Below are 15,653 nucleotides of genomic sequence, written 5' to 3' on the forward strand. Positions count from 1 at the left end.
CATGTGGAGAAAATGACAAGCGAATAAAGGGCAAGTTGAGTTTCGCACGACCGATGCTTTCTTAAAATATTCCGGAGGTATAATAGTCCCCCATTCGGATCTCCGGGCGGGAACGTTGTTATCAGGAGCAAGAAAACTGGCGTTCTACGGATCGGAGCGTGGAATGTCAGATCCCTTAATCGGGCAGGTAGGTTAGAAAATTTTAAAAAGGGAAATGGATAAGTTAAAGTTAGATATAGCGGGACTTAGTGAAGTTCGGTGGCAGGAGGAACAAGACTTCAAATGGTTCAAATGGCTCTGAGCACTATGCGACTTAACTTCTGAGGTCATCAGTCGCCTAGAACTTAGAACTAATTAAACCTAACTAACCTAAGGACATCACACACATCCATGCCCGAGGCAGGATTCGAACCTGCGACCGTAGCGGTCGCTCGGCTCCAGACTGTAGCGCCTAGAACCGCACGGCCACTCCGACCGGCGAACAAGACTTCTGGTCAGGTGAATACAGGGTTATAAATACAAAATCAAATAGGGGTAATGCAGGAGTAGGTTTAATAATGAATAGGAAAATAAAAATGCGGGTAAGCTACTACAAACAGCATAGTGAACGCATTATTGTGGCCAAGATAGATACGAAGCCCACGCCTACCACAGTAGTACAAGTTTATATGGCAACTAGCTCCGCAGGTGACGAAGAGATTGATGAAATGTATGATGAGATAAAAGAAATTATTCAGATAGTGAAGGGAGACGAAAATTTAATAGTCATGGGTGACTGGAACTCGATAATAGGAAAAGGAAGAGAAGGAAACGTAGTTGGTGAATATGGAATGAAAGAGTAAGGAATGAAAGAGGAAGCCGCCTGGTAGAATTTTGCACAGAGCATAACTTAATCATAGCTGACACTTGGTTCAAGAATCATACAAGAAGGCTATATACATGGAAAAGCCTGGAGATACTGGAGGGATTCAGATAGATTATATGATGGTAAGACAGAGATTCAGGAACCAGGTACTAAATTGTAAGACATTTCCGGGGGCAGATGTGGACTCTGACCACAATCTATTGGTTATGAACTGTAGATTAAAACTGAAGAAACTGCAAAAAGGTGGGAATTTAAGGAGATGGGACCTGGATAAACTGACTAAGCCAGAGGTTGTACAGAGTCCAAATGGCAGGAATGGGGGAAAGAAATACAGTAGAAGAAGAATGGGTAGCTTTGAGGTATGAAATAGTGAAGGCAGCAGAGGGTCAAGTAGGTAAAAAGACGAGGGCTAGTAGAAGTCCTTGGGTAACAGAAGAGATATTGAATTTAATTGATGAAAGGAGAAAATATAAAAATGCAGTAAATGAAACAGCAAAAAGGAATACAAACGTCTCGAAAATGAGATCGACAGGAAGTGCAAAATGGCTAAGCAGAGATGGCTAGAGGACAAATGTAAAGATGTAGAGGTGCATATCACTAGGGTTACGATAGATACTGCCTACAGGAAAGTTAAAGAGACCTTTGGAGGAAAGAGAAGCACTTGTATGAATATCAAGAGCTCAAATGGAAACCCAGTTATAAGCAGAGAGAGGAACCAGAAAGGTGGAAGGAGTATATAGAGGGTCTATATAAGAGCGATGTTCTTGAGGACAATATTATAGAAATGGAAGAGAATGAAGATGAAGATGAAATAGGAGATATGATACTGCGTGAAGAGTTTGACAGAGCACTGAAAGACCTGAGTCGAAACAAGGCCCCGAGAGTAGACAACACTCCATTAGAACTATTGACAGCCTTGGGAGAGCCAGTCCTGACAAAACTCTACCATCTGGTGAGCAAGATGTATGAGACAGGCGAAATTCCCTCAGACTTCAAGAAGAATATAATAATTCCAATCCCAAAGACAGCAGGTGTTGACAGATGCGAAAATTACCGAACTATCAGTTTAATAAGCCACGGCTGCAAAATACTAACACGAATTCTTTACAGACGAATGGGAAAGCTGGTAGAAGGCGACCCCGGGGAAGATCAGTTCGGATTCCATAGAAATGTTGGAACACGTGAGGCAATACTGACCCTACGACTTATCTTAGAAGCTAGATTAAGGAAAGGCAAACCTGCGTTTCTAGCATTTGTAGACTTAGAGAAAGCTTTTGGCAACGTTGACTGGAATACTCTCTTTCAAATTCTGGAGGTGGAAGAGGTAACATACAGGGAGCGACAGACTATTTACAATTTGCACAGAAACCAGATGGCAGTTATAAGAGTCGAGGGACATGAAAGGGAAGCAGTGGTTGGGAAGGGAGTGAGACAGGGTTGTAGCCTATCTTCGATGTTATTGAATCTGTATATTGCGCAAGCAGTAAAGGAAACAAAAGAAAAATTCGGAGTAGGAATTAAAATCCATGGAGAAGAAATAAAAACTTTGAGGTCCGCCGATGACATTGTAATTCTGTCAGAGACAGCAAAGGACCTGGAAGAACAGCTGATCGGAATGGACAGTGTCTTGAAAGGAGGATATTAGATGAACATCAACAAAATCAAAACGAGAATAATGGAATGTAGTCGAATTAAATCGGATGATGCTGAGGGAATTAGATTACGAAATGAGACACTTAAAGTAGTAAAGAAATTTTGCTATTTTGGGAGCAAAATAACTGATGATGGTCGAAGTGTTTCTGAAGAAGAGAAATTTGTTGACATCGAGTATGGATTTAAGTGTCAGGAAGTCGTTTCTGAAAGTATTTATATGGAGTGTAGTCTTGTACGGAAGTGAAACATGGATGATAAACAGTTTAGACAAGAAGAGAACACAAGGTTTCGAAATGTGGTGCTACAGAAGAATGCTGAAGATTAGATGGGTAGATCACATAACTTATGACGATGTACTGAATAGAATTGGAGAGAAGAGAAATTTGTGGCACAACTTGACTAGAAGAATGGATCGGTTGGTAGGGCATTTTATGAGGCCTCAAGGGATCACTAATTTAGTGTTGGAGGGCAGCGTGGAGGGTAAAAATCGTAGCGGGAGACCAAGAGATGAATACACTAAACAGATTCAGAAGGATGTAGGTTGCAGTAGGTACTGGGAGATGAAGAAGCTTGCACAGGATAGAATAGCATGGAGAGCTGCATCAAACCAGTCTCTGGACTGAAGACCACAACAACAACAACAACATGTTTTGTAACTGTCCGTGCACCTTAGCAGGTACCATGAAACTTTTCCGAAGTAGCTTGCTACGTAACATGCAGAAAGGTGAGCCGTTAGAACCGACAAATCCGAGATAGATGTAAGATTCATCATACTTTCCTTTTCTTTTATTTTTATTGAGTCGTTAGGTATCTTACTGGCTGAAAATATGGAGCTTAAAGTCTTTACACCATCTTCTTGAATATCATAATCTTCATCGAATATCTTTGAGGGTGATGGTTCAAATGGCTCTGAGCACTATGGGACTTAACATCTGAGGTCATCAGTCCCCTAGAACTTAGAACTGCTTAAACCTAACTAATGTAAGGACATCACACACATCCATGCCCGAGGCAGGATTCGAACCTGCGACCGTAGCGGTCGCTCGATTCCAGACTATAGCGCCTAGAACCACTCGGCCACCCCGGCCGGCTTTGAGGGTGATGACCTTTGAACTGTCTATGCAAGATTTTGTTGCAACATTTCTAAGTCAACCCTCCATTCTGTCTTTTAAAATGAACAGTTTAATTTTACAATATGACAAATTTGAATACTATAGTCACAAGATATTAAATATTACAACTGTAGTCAATGACAACCACGAATCTAATACACAGTAATCCGAGAACAGTGCAGATTCGCCGTGCCGAACCGGAGTGCGTTGCAATGGCAAACTCGAGTAGGAGCTGTGCTTTATGCTGCTCGGCGTGGGTTTGTATAGCTTCAGGCGGGGTAACATAGATAGGGAACTGCCAAAATCCTTCAACGCAGTTCGAGATGTTTAAGAAGGATGAGAGGGAGATAGGAAGAGCATAAGGGAATGGTCGCAGGATGTATAGATGAGACAGCACGCAGGGTGGGAGAGAGTGATGGGGGGGGGGGGGGGGGGGAGGAAGCATGAACATGATCACTGCTTGTGTGTGTAGTGACAAGTCGCCACATACTTACACTTACAACCTAAGTTCCCCTGTTTGGAGTTTTTGATCGTAGTATTATTATGCTGCTTGTAGCCCACTGAGAAAGAAATTGACCTTCAAAATCAGTGGTAAGAGATTTGTAAGACCCGGTTTTCTCAGTATTTTACAAGACTAGTTGATATTATTTTGGCAGAGCCGTCACAGAGGTCTTGGAAAGCCGCAGGGCCCCATGGAGCACAATTTGAGTATCGCTGGGCTATACTAATATTATAATGCAGATCTGTGCTACAAGCGACGAAACTCACTAATTATACGTAGTAACTTTGACAAATAATTTAATACATAAACAATCATGACGAATTAAAAACGTTTGTACTACTAAGAAATCTAACCACTAAATTTCAAGAAGGTAACTAAAAGGCAAAAAACACTGACTGAGACGTTTTCTTGCACAAGAGACAGTGCGCCTGAAGACGACAATTTGTTCTAAAGTTCAAATGTGTCTGAATTCCTAAGGGACCAAACTGCTTAGGTCATCGGTCGCTAGACTTACACACTACTTAAACTAACTTATGCTAAGAACAACACCCACACCCACGCCCGAGGGAGGACTCGAACCTCCGGCGGGAGGGGCTTCGCAATCCGTTACTTGACGCATCAAGCCACGCAGCCATTCCGCGCGGGCCAATATGTTCTATTGTCGAAATACTGTTATATCTGAGACGGCGATATGGCCTTTCACAGTATTACATTTACTCCAGTCCCCGAGTGACGGTTGAGAACACTCTCTCAAACACTCTGACCCAACGGGATCGAAAGCCACAAATAAATACCAGGAACACAAGTCGTCAACGGTGGGTCCACAGAAGAGATCAGAGAAAGCGTCGAGGATTAAACAGCTACTGCTTGCAGAACACAGCATTATTACTGTGAATTAAAGCTCCAAACGAGCACGATCGAGTACAACTATGGCCACGGCGACACTAGGGTGCGCTGCTTGTCAGTTAGTGTGATCAGTCTGTCACCACGACCTTAAAGCATGTGCACAATACACTGTGAATTCTTTCATACCCGAATATGAAAGTAGGATTTATTCAACACTCAACCCACAAATAAACTTCAGAATGTTCAAATTCGTCTTCGCTCGTAGATGGCTCACCTGAGGATGACTGGCAGGTGTGATGTCGAAATATCGAGGAGTACAGTATTCGATGACCGCCCGCAAGCCTGAAACTCTCTTGAACATTTTTTCCCTCGAGATATTCTCATCAAACACACAGAGGGTTGGATCCCCTCATTCGAAGGCGCCAGATTGCAAAGCCTGGGCTAGTCAGGTTGGAATCTCCGCTTTCGAAGATTGTGTCCGTCTGTCTGTCTGTCTGCCCGTCTGCCCGCCGCTTACTGCTGTAGCTGTTCGTTCGTTCGTCCGTCCGTCCGCCCGTCCGTCCGCCTGCCTGCTCGCTGTCCGTCTCCGCCGCTACCGCTGCTGCCTGCTGTCCGTCCGTCCGTCTGTTCGCCGCCGCCGCCGCCGCCGCCGCCGCCGCCGCCTGGTCGCCGCCACCGCCGCCGTCGCCGTCCGACCCTGGTCTTCGGCCGTCCTCGTCTTCCTCCGTCTTTGTCTTCGTCTGCCCCGGTTTGTGTCCTTTCCCTTTCGTTCTGTGCGTTATTGTTTCTCCCTGTCGTCATGTCCGCCCCCGCCACCACTACCACCACCGCCATAGTTTACACTTCCCCTTCTGCCGCCTCCACCACTATAACGTGGTGTGCTCAGTCCCACCCCCCTCCTTCCATCCCACCTCTTCTCACTCTCCCTTCGCCCTCGCTCTTTGTCGCCCCATCTCCAGCTTCTTCCTCCCGCTCCTCTCGATCTGATCCTTTCCCCCCACTCCCCCAGCCTGTCACTGCAGCTCCGGCTAGGGTGGTGGCCCATCGGGCCACTTTCCATGCCCAGCTCTCCACGCCGCCTTCGCCATCACCGCCGCCACCGCCGCTGTCGTCGTCATCGTCGCCGTCGCCTTCGCCGTCACCGTCACCGTCACCATCTCCGGCGCCGACTCCAGCCCCGGGACCTGCCACTCCCCGCCACATTCCAGTTGTTCCCATCTCCCACACCTCCTCCGCCGCCGTCAAGCGCCCCAGTGGCACCCCTGCTTCGTCTGCTCCAAAAAAGGCTCCGCCTCGTCCCCCTTCCCCCACCCCTGATGCCATGGATGTCTCCCCGCCCGTCCCTGTCCCCTCCTCCTCCTCCTCCTCTACCCCCTCCTCCTACCGCTACCTCCTCTCCCGTCCGGATCCCTCCCTCCTTGAAGCCCGGAACCTCACCCTCTTCCTTCGCCAGAGTTGTCCTAGTGCCCCCATCTCCCTCCTCACTCCTCGCCGTGATTCGGTACTCCTCCCCCAGCCCTACCCTCCACACAGACCTCTTTTCCCGCACCCCTGTCACCCGCTTTGGCCCTCATGCCTCTCTCACCCCTGCCCTCGCCACCACCCTCCCGCCAACCCCAACCTCCACGTCGCCCGCCGACCCTCACCGCCGTGATCACTCGGCTCAGTCCAGTGATCACAGAGGAGGAGGTGTTGGCAGAGCTTCAGGCCCATCCCCATCTGGAGGTGCGTGCGGTTCGCCGGATCCATAATGCTGCCGGCCCCACCCATCTTATGCGGGTTTTTTCTGAGCACGCCCCCTCCATAGACCATCTCCTGAAGGAGGGTGCCCTCCTTTTTAACCAGCGGTATGAGGTTGACCCCTCCCGTTCCCCTCCTCAATCCCTGCGCTGCCAGAGGTGTCTGTGCTATAACGCGCACCCCACAGCTGAGTGCCGCGAGGCCCCCACCTGCCCGCATTGTAGGCAAGCGCACTTCCTCAGGCAGTGCCCTAACCTCCAATCCCCTCCTTCCTGCAATACCTGCAATCTCCCCCATCCCACCTACTCCCAAAAGTGTAAAGCCTGACCCCCTCCGACCACTCCTGAACTCACCGTCCCTGTCTGTCCCCTGGACGCCCCAACCCCTCCTGGCAATTCCCTTCATCCCCCCCCCCCCACCACTGAGGACATCATCAGGTTCACCACCATCGTCCTTCAAAATGTTCATCCCTTTCAGCGCCCCCACACCCTCTAGCAGATCTCCCTTGCCACCCGTTCCATATTCCAACTCAAGATGTACGCCACCTACTCCAACAACCAGGCCCATTTCACCTTCTCCCGTCTTGACACCCTTGTCTAAATCCCTGTCATGGCGCGACAGCAACGTATCCTTTTCAACAATATCCGCTCCCTCTCCGCCAACAAGAACCTCTTCCTGCACACCCTTGCCACCCACCGCGTGGATGCCTTCCTCCTCAATGAAACCTTCCTCCAACCCCACCACTCCATCCACACCTCACCCTATCTCCTCCACCGCTCCGATAACCCCCTCCCAATTGCGCGTGGCGGAGTTGCCATTGGTCACCACTGCCAGATCCCCGTTTGGCTCCAACCTCTCCTTCCCGACCCCATCGAACACCTGATCCCTAGTCTCTTCTTCCCCGGCCTTACCGTTACCTGCGGCACCATCTATGTCCACCCTAACGCCCCTATTCCCTTCGACTTCCTCTCCCACATCGACCGTACCTTCTCCTCCTACGTGATCGCCGCCGACCTCAACATCCATAGTCATTCCGCCGCCCAGTTATGGCGGTGGCATCGGTTCCTCTCCTCCCTTCAAGGCGACCTCATCCCAATCCCCCAGCACACCCGTCCCGAATCCAACTCCACTCCTGATGTTATCCTCTCCTCCCCCAACCTCCTTGGCCACATAACGGTGGATGTCCTGGAGCCTATTGGTAGCGACCATCTCCCTGTCCTCCTCACCGTTTCAGACGGTCGTCGCCCTCGCCCCAACCCTCGTACTGACCCTCCCCCTAAGTATGTCCACGACTATTCCCGTGCCGACTGGAATGCCTACCGGGATACCCTTTCCACCCAGGTCGATAGCCACCCCTTCACCTACCACCACCCTGACGAAGTCACCCATGCCGCCTCCTTTCTCCAGCAGACCTTGTCTGAGGCCGTGGAGGCCCACGTCCCTACTGTCGCCATCCACCCCCACCGTCCTACCTTACCCCCACAGGCCGTTCTCCTCCTCCGTGAATCCCGTCGTCTCTACCGTGCCTTCCTCCGCACGCGTGACCCGGACACACTACGACGCCACCGGCAACTCCAGCGACACATTCGTAATTTGCTCGCGGCTAAGAAATGCCGGGACTGGCGACAGACATGCACCCGTTTAAATGCTACCCTACCAATCAACTCGTCCAAGTTCTGGTCGGCCTTCCGTCGCCTTACCGGAACTAAACTGTCCCCCTATTATCCTCTTCTCCATGATGATCACCCTTTCCCTGACACCCTTAGTAAGGCCAATCACTTTGCCTCCTACCTCTCCGATGTATTTTCCATCCTCGATGATCCCCAGTTTGATTACTCCCTCTTCCCGGATGTCCGCGATCGAACTGACACCTCCGTCCCTCCCCTCACTCCTGGTTTCCAGTACTTGGACAACATTGCACACACGGAACTCAATGCCCCTGTCACTACACAGGATCTCATTGCTACACTCCGCACAAAACGCAACACCGCTCCTGGTCATGATTGTGTCACCTACCGTCACCTTCGTGAGGCTCCTGTCTCTTTCCTCTCCACCCTGGCCAGGCTCTACAATGTAGTCCTACCCCGACCTGTGGAAAACCTCCCGTATCCTCATGTTCCTTAAACCTGGCAAACCGCCGTCCGCCGTCTCCTCCTACCGTCCCATCAGCCTTACCTCGGTCTTCAGCAAGGTCCTGGAATCTATCCTCACCCGACGCATCCACCAGCATCTCCGCCAGCATTGCCTCCTTCCCGTTACCCAGTGTGGCTTTCGGCCGTCCTTCTCTTCCGACGACCTTCTCCTTCACCTCACTCATCTCCTTTCCGAACCGCTTAATTCCCGTCGCTCCGCAATCTTCCTCTCCCTGGACCTCGAACCTGCATATGACCGCGTATGGCATTCCGGTCTCCTCTTCAAGCTCCAAACCTTTGCCCTTCCCATTAACTACGTCCATCTGATCGGCTCCTTTCTCTCCCGCCGTCCTTCCTATGTCACCATCCATAACACGGATTCCTACACCTTTTTCCCCTCTGCCGGTGTGCCCCAAGGCTCCGTCCTCTCCCCCCTTCTGTGCCTTTTGTACACGGCGGACATGCCGCCGCCGTCAGCCCCTGTCCACCTTCTCCAGTTTGCCAATGACACCGCCTTCCTTGCCCTTGCCCCCACCCTACAGCGCTCCCAACACCTTCTCCAATCCTATCTTGACCGGTTCACCGCTTGGTGCAACCAGTGGTTGCTCAAGGTCATTCCCTCCAAAACCCAGGCGAACATTGTAGGCAGAACCACCCCTTCCTTCCGCCTCCTTGATTTCTATCTCACCATCTATGGCCGTCCTATCGCCCTCACTCCCACCCTTAAGTACCTTGGCGTCACCCTCGACCGTCGCCTGTCCTGGACTCCCCACCTCCGGACAATCCAAGCCAAGGCACGCTCCCGCCTCAGTCTCCTCAAGCTCCTCTCTGGCCGTACGTGGGGTCTGGACCCATCCACCATCCTCCACACCTATAAATCCCTCATCCGCCCTATCCTTTGTTATGCCCATCCGGCTTGGATCTCCGTCCCCCCTACCTTTTATAAATCCCTCCAAATCCTTGAACGTAATGCTCTCCACCTCGCCTATCGCATCCGTCTCCCCTCCCCCATGTGGATCCTGTACAATCTCATCCCTTGCCCCACCTCCTCCTTTTCCTTGAAAGGATATGGATCCTGTACACCTCCCGCAAATTCGATCCTCCTCACCCGCTCGTCTCCCCGATCCTCTCCCACCCCCGCCTGCTGCCGCGTCTGTATTCGCACGTCCCACCCGGTCTCCATCTCTCCACCCTCCTTACCCTCTCCCAAGGTGGCTTCCGCCAGCTCCCCCTCCCTGATGATGCCCTCCTCCCCTCCATCTACCCCTCCTATCAACTTTGACCCTGCCCCAACCCCCACTTCCGGTGTCCTTTCCTTTGGGCATCCTCCCTCCCTTCTCTTCCCTTCCCTTCTCTTTCCTTTTCCCACGTCCCCTCCCTCCACCCCTCTTCCCCCAGGTTTCCCCTCCCCCCTTCCTCCCTCCCCCTTTCTCCCCTGCCCGTGGCATCTCTGCTCTCCCCTCTCGCTCTCCCACTCCCCTTCCTCCTCCTCCTCTCTTGGCAGGTCCCCAGACTCGCACACGCATGGTGAACATTCGCGCGCCGGAGATCAACGACATCAGTATCTCGTGTGTGTGCTTCGTTTTGTGTTTCGTGCAGTTACAACTCCACTGTTCACATGTGCCATCGCCGTTCTCCGTGTTTTGTGCGCCGTGTCCACAAGTGTTAGTGTTTTTATCGTCCAACGTGAACGGCTTCATGTTTATTGTTTTTTTTTTGTATCTCCATTTTTTGCCCGCCGTTTTTTGTATTGTCTGTATCACCTCTGTCATGTTATTGTTCCACTTAAGGCTGAAGAGCAGCGTAATGTGCTGCTGCCAGCCCGCCTGTATAGGTGATTAAAATTACAATAAAGGAAAAAAAAATCTCATCAAACCACGGCGCTCTTCCTGCTATCAATATCGTCTGTCACCGATGACGTAGACAAAGCTTAGCGGGCCATATCGATGTACTGAACATACGTACTGGATACAGCATTGCATGGGACTAATCTGGGTCCTCTGATGTGAAAAATTCTAAAAGTTCTTAACCTGAGGTTTTGTCAGTCCTGTGACCATTATGACTGTAGATTCCCCGAGCCGTGCTACAGATGGAAAATTTATAAAACTGTTCTGAATAAAGCAGGCATACACTATAGCTCAGAAGCGTCCGTTCAGGTGGCAGCGTACTTTTGGAATACACATCAGGAATAGTTCATGCAGCTAGGTTATCCGAAACTTCGAGTTCCCCTGATGAAAATATCTCAGGATACATATACTAATATCGAACCCGTGTAAAAAATAGAAAGTGAAAAAGTAGTCTGTCATATTTTATTAGAGATTGTGAACTCTTTCAGACCCGAATAAGAAAGTAGGATTTATTCAACACTTACTGGAATGAATATGAGTAAGACAGATTACACTCTTCTAGGATGGAGTGAACAGAAACAAATTTGCGGAGGCAAAATGAATCCTACAGTGGTAAGACATGGTCAGAAACAGCTAACTGGGAGTGTAACATTAACAACGAGTGTCTCTGCATGCTGCCATATTCAGGCACATTAGTCATTGAGCCAATGACAACCATCCTTAACTCCACAGAGCGAATATATTCCAAATATCCCAAACACCTGATTGTAATAGTGAATGACTTTAATTTGTTTACTACCGGCTGAAAAACTATGCTCACCTTCCAAACGAGCATCGCTCCTGTTACCCTCTACAACTAGTCGGACAGTCCATATGTAAGACAAATATTTTAAATATTTTCAACATTTCGCGGTAAACTTTGCAACTGAGGCTGTTGGTTTTTACAATTAAAAAAAATATATTTTAATATTCTTAGTTGCTTACGTTTCTCGTATCTTCCATGTGCAATCAAGGAAAGAGCGGTGGTTGTTACCAAACGCAAATGAAAGCTAAGAGAGTAATGTGTTTGGCAGAGGCAATCGTAAATTTCCTTCTTGAAACACGACTTCAGGACATTTCGTTCAAAGCCTACAAACTAAAAAGAAAGACGGAATGAGTTTGAAAGCATCACAACCTCTCTTCTAGATAAAAACCTAAAACTAAATATAGAAATCACAGTAAACGAAAATGAGACAAAATACATGATAATGACGAATTCTAATGCTAGAAGAATACCACATAACCTAACAGCATCTAAAATTATTTTAAGAAATAACCTGCTTCAGCTATCTATGCGTCCTTCTCACCAGTGATAATAATACATACATTAAAAAAAGTTTTGCATCACCTCTATTCCGAGAGTTCCGAAACCTGTACAGAAAATTGGAGTAGAGATCAACTTAAACATCATTTCCGCCCTTTTTATTGTTCATGAAAACCACACATTACATGTTGTACCGAAAGATAGCGAGACCTTCAGAGGTGGTTATCCAGATTGCTATACACACTGTTACCTCTAATACCCAATAGCACGTCCTCTTGCATTGATGCATGCCTGTATTCGTCGTGGTATACTATCCACAAGTTCATCAAGGCACTGTCAGTCCATATTGTCCCACTCCGCAACGGCCATTCGGCGTGGATCCCTCAGAGTGGTTGGTGGGTCACGTCGTCCACAAACAGCCCTTTACAATCTATCCCACGCATCTTCGATATGATTCGTATCTGGAGAACATGCTGGCCACTCTAGTCAAGCGATGTCGTTATCCTGAAGTAAGTCACAAGATGTGCACCCGAATTGTCGTCCATGAAGACGAATGCCTTGCCAATATACTGTCGATATGGTTGCACTATTGCACTATCGGTCGGGGGAAGGCATTCACATATCGTACAGCCGTCACGGCGCCTTCTACGACCACCAGCGGCCTACGTCGGCCCCACATAATGCCACCCCCAAAATAGGGAACCTCCACCTTGTTGCACTCCCTAGACAGTATGTCTAAGGCGTTCAGCCTGACCGTGTTGCCTCAAAACATGTCACTGTCAGATGTCTGGTTGAAGGCATATGCGACACCCATAGGGGAAGACAACGTTATGCCAATCCTGAGCGGTCCATTTGTCATATTGTTGGGCCGATCTGTACCGCACTGTATGGTGCCTTGGTTGCATAGGTGGACCTCGCCATGGACGTTGGAAGTGAAGTTGGGCATCATGCAGCCTATTGCACACAGTTTGAGTCGTAACACGACGTCCTGTGGCTGCACGAAAAGTATTATTCAACATGGTGGCGTTGGTGTCAGGGCTCCTCCGAGCCATAATCCGTAGCTAGCGGTCATCCACTGCAGCAGTAGGCATTGGGCAGCCTGAACGAGGCTTGTCATTCACAGTTCCTGTCTCTCTGTATCTCCTTCATGTCCGGGCAACATCACTTTGGTTCACTTAGAGATGCCTGGACACTTCCCTTGTTGAGAGCCCTTCCTGACACAATGTAAAAATGCGGACGCGATCGAACCGCGGCACTGACAGCCTAAGCATTGTTTAATTACAGACAACACCAGCCGTGTACCTCCTTCCTGCTGGAATGTCTGGAACTGAATGGCTGTCGGACCCCCTCCGTCTAATATGCGCTGCTCATGCGTGGTTGTTTACGTCTTTGGGCGGGTTTAATGACATCTCTGAACAGTCGGAGGGACTGTGTCTCTGATGCAATATCCACAGTCAACGTCTGTCTTCTGGAGTTCTGGGAACCGGGGTGATGCAAAACTTTTTTTGGTGTTTGCATGAGGCAAGAGTACAAGCAGCAGTAAAGCATCTTATGCAAACTTACAGGTATTTAACAATTCTGTAAATATGAGAACGAAAAGTAATAGCATATTATTCCCTCATACGATCAGTTGTTACAATGGCAGACATGAATTTAAGCCATTTGTGAGAAAGATCCTGTGGAAAATGCTATGGGCTTGTGAGATATGCAGAGGGCTGGAGAAAAAGATACTCTCATGAATTACAACGGCTTGTACAAGAGAAAAATATGACAATATTTATGAAATATGACAATATACTTGGTTTAGGACATGTTTAGAGGATTTTAGGTGACAGAATGCCCAAAAACGTAGTGAGTGGAATACAGTATTTGACCACAAGGAAGGACCGACCAAGAGCAAGAAGAAGAGGGTATGAAGGAAGATTATTCAGGAAGACAAGACCCATTAAGTGCCAAAGCAGATGAAGGAGGAGAAGATGAAAACGTACCTAATAAGGAAATACGAAACACAACTGTACACATTTGTTAGAGTCCACCACAGGTAGAATTTTACGGAAACAGAAACTAACGATATCATTATGAAACTAACAGAGGAAATTTAAGTTCATTTCTTGTATCTGGAAGAAGGACGATGTGTAAGTCCTATAACAATTTCCAGTTAGATCCTGACCATGCACCTATCGACTAGTCATATAAGGTTCTCGACTTTCACATAAGTATTTATCAGATCCGTATCTACTGCTCAGTCTCCTGTGGATCTGTCTGCTGCTTAAACCAAAGACAATAAAAAAACCAAGTGTTAAATTCCGCATACGAGAGCACATTCATGCGTAATAATTCCACTGCCGTACCAATTATTGACCACAATACACTTTCATTAATGAGTGATATAAGTTAGTTTAAGTAGTGTGGAAGTCCAGGGACCGATGACCTCAGCAGTTTGGCCCCTTAGGAATTCACACACATATGAGCATTTGAACATCTTTACACACAAGGTGTGTTGGAGATGAACCGTGTGATTTTCAACATGCATCTTTCTTTGCATATTTTCGATTGATAACAAGGCTGCAATAAAATGAAGTATTTTGCAGACATGTGACTAATACGGAGAACTATTCACGCATAGAATACAATACGTTACACTGCTCGATAAATGTTCAACAGCACCGAAAGTGTTTACATAAAATCAAAGGAAGGAAAGCAGCACTCTCAGATTGTACATCGGTTGTAATACTGTGCACAGAAAAAACAGGGAAATACGAGATAACTTACACAGTGTTTTCGATTGGTGCACTGAATAAGAGTTTCCTTTGAAATGAGTAAGTGAAAGAAAATATCCACAATAGAGTAAATAACACGGAAGTTTGTTATCAAACCTCTGCAGCCTATCGTACCATTTACAAACCAAGTGACAATACTCTGAAGCGACAGAACGAAGATGTGTAATTAGTAGCAAAAATGCAGAAATAAAGAGTAGGTTTGGTGGGAGAGTACTGGAAGAGTGCGGTGCATCTTTGACCGAAGTTGCATCGACATATTATTCATCGTAGTTGTTGTTGCTGCAAATATAGGCTTATTCTGCATTCTCCCACGTATGCTGTTCGATCGGATGGGAATTTCTTCTATTAAGTTATCAACAGATTTGTGTTTGTGAAATAAAAGTAGAGGCATAGCACATTCATAGTAAGGGATATGTTTAGTTAAATTTCATGTAGTGACATTTTAAACTTTGTTACGCTCATAGACCAGACTGAAAGATATTGGTTATGATACTGTGAACTGAGGGAGTGTTTCATGGTTACTGTCAAATCAACATCTATGGATTCATGTTGAAATGAAGCTGAAAGAAGAATAGTTCTGATTCAGGAAAGTAAAACGAAAGAAGACTGCAACTGAAATGTTGACATAATTAATGAAACATACCAGAAGAAATGCAAGGCTCAATAAGTTGTATTTGTTGATCTGGAGAAAGCATGTGAGAGGGTGAAATTGTCAAAGTTCTAGGAGGTGCGTACCGATAAGCAACTTAATTATAACGTAGTAAAGAACGAGAGCAGCTGGATGGGAAATATCAGCAGGAGTCAAATCGGATGTGAATCAATAATGATATTAGCCACAGACTTTATTCAGGATTTACTTGGAGGAAACAGTAA

At 47.7% G+C, this 15,653-nt stretch overlaps 1 protein-coding gene across 2 annotated transcripts in view; it reads right to left on the bottom strand.

Moving 5' to 3' along the window:
• Positions 1-15,653, bottom strand: part of LOC124716155 (pyrimidodiazepine synthase-like) — a 134,334-nt gene that overhangs the window by 34,857 nt on the left and 83,824 nt on the right. The gene's annotated exons all lie outside the window — the stretch shown is intronic.

This window comes from Schistocerca piceifrons, chromosome 1 (genome assembly GCF_021461385.2).
Source record: "Schistocerca piceifrons isolate TAMUIC-IGC-003096 chromosome 1, iqSchPice1.1, whole genome shotgun sequence".
NCBI classification, from domain to species: domain Eukaryota; kingdom Metazoa; phylum Arthropoda; class Insecta; order Orthoptera; family Acrididae; genus Schistocerca; species Schistocerca piceifrons.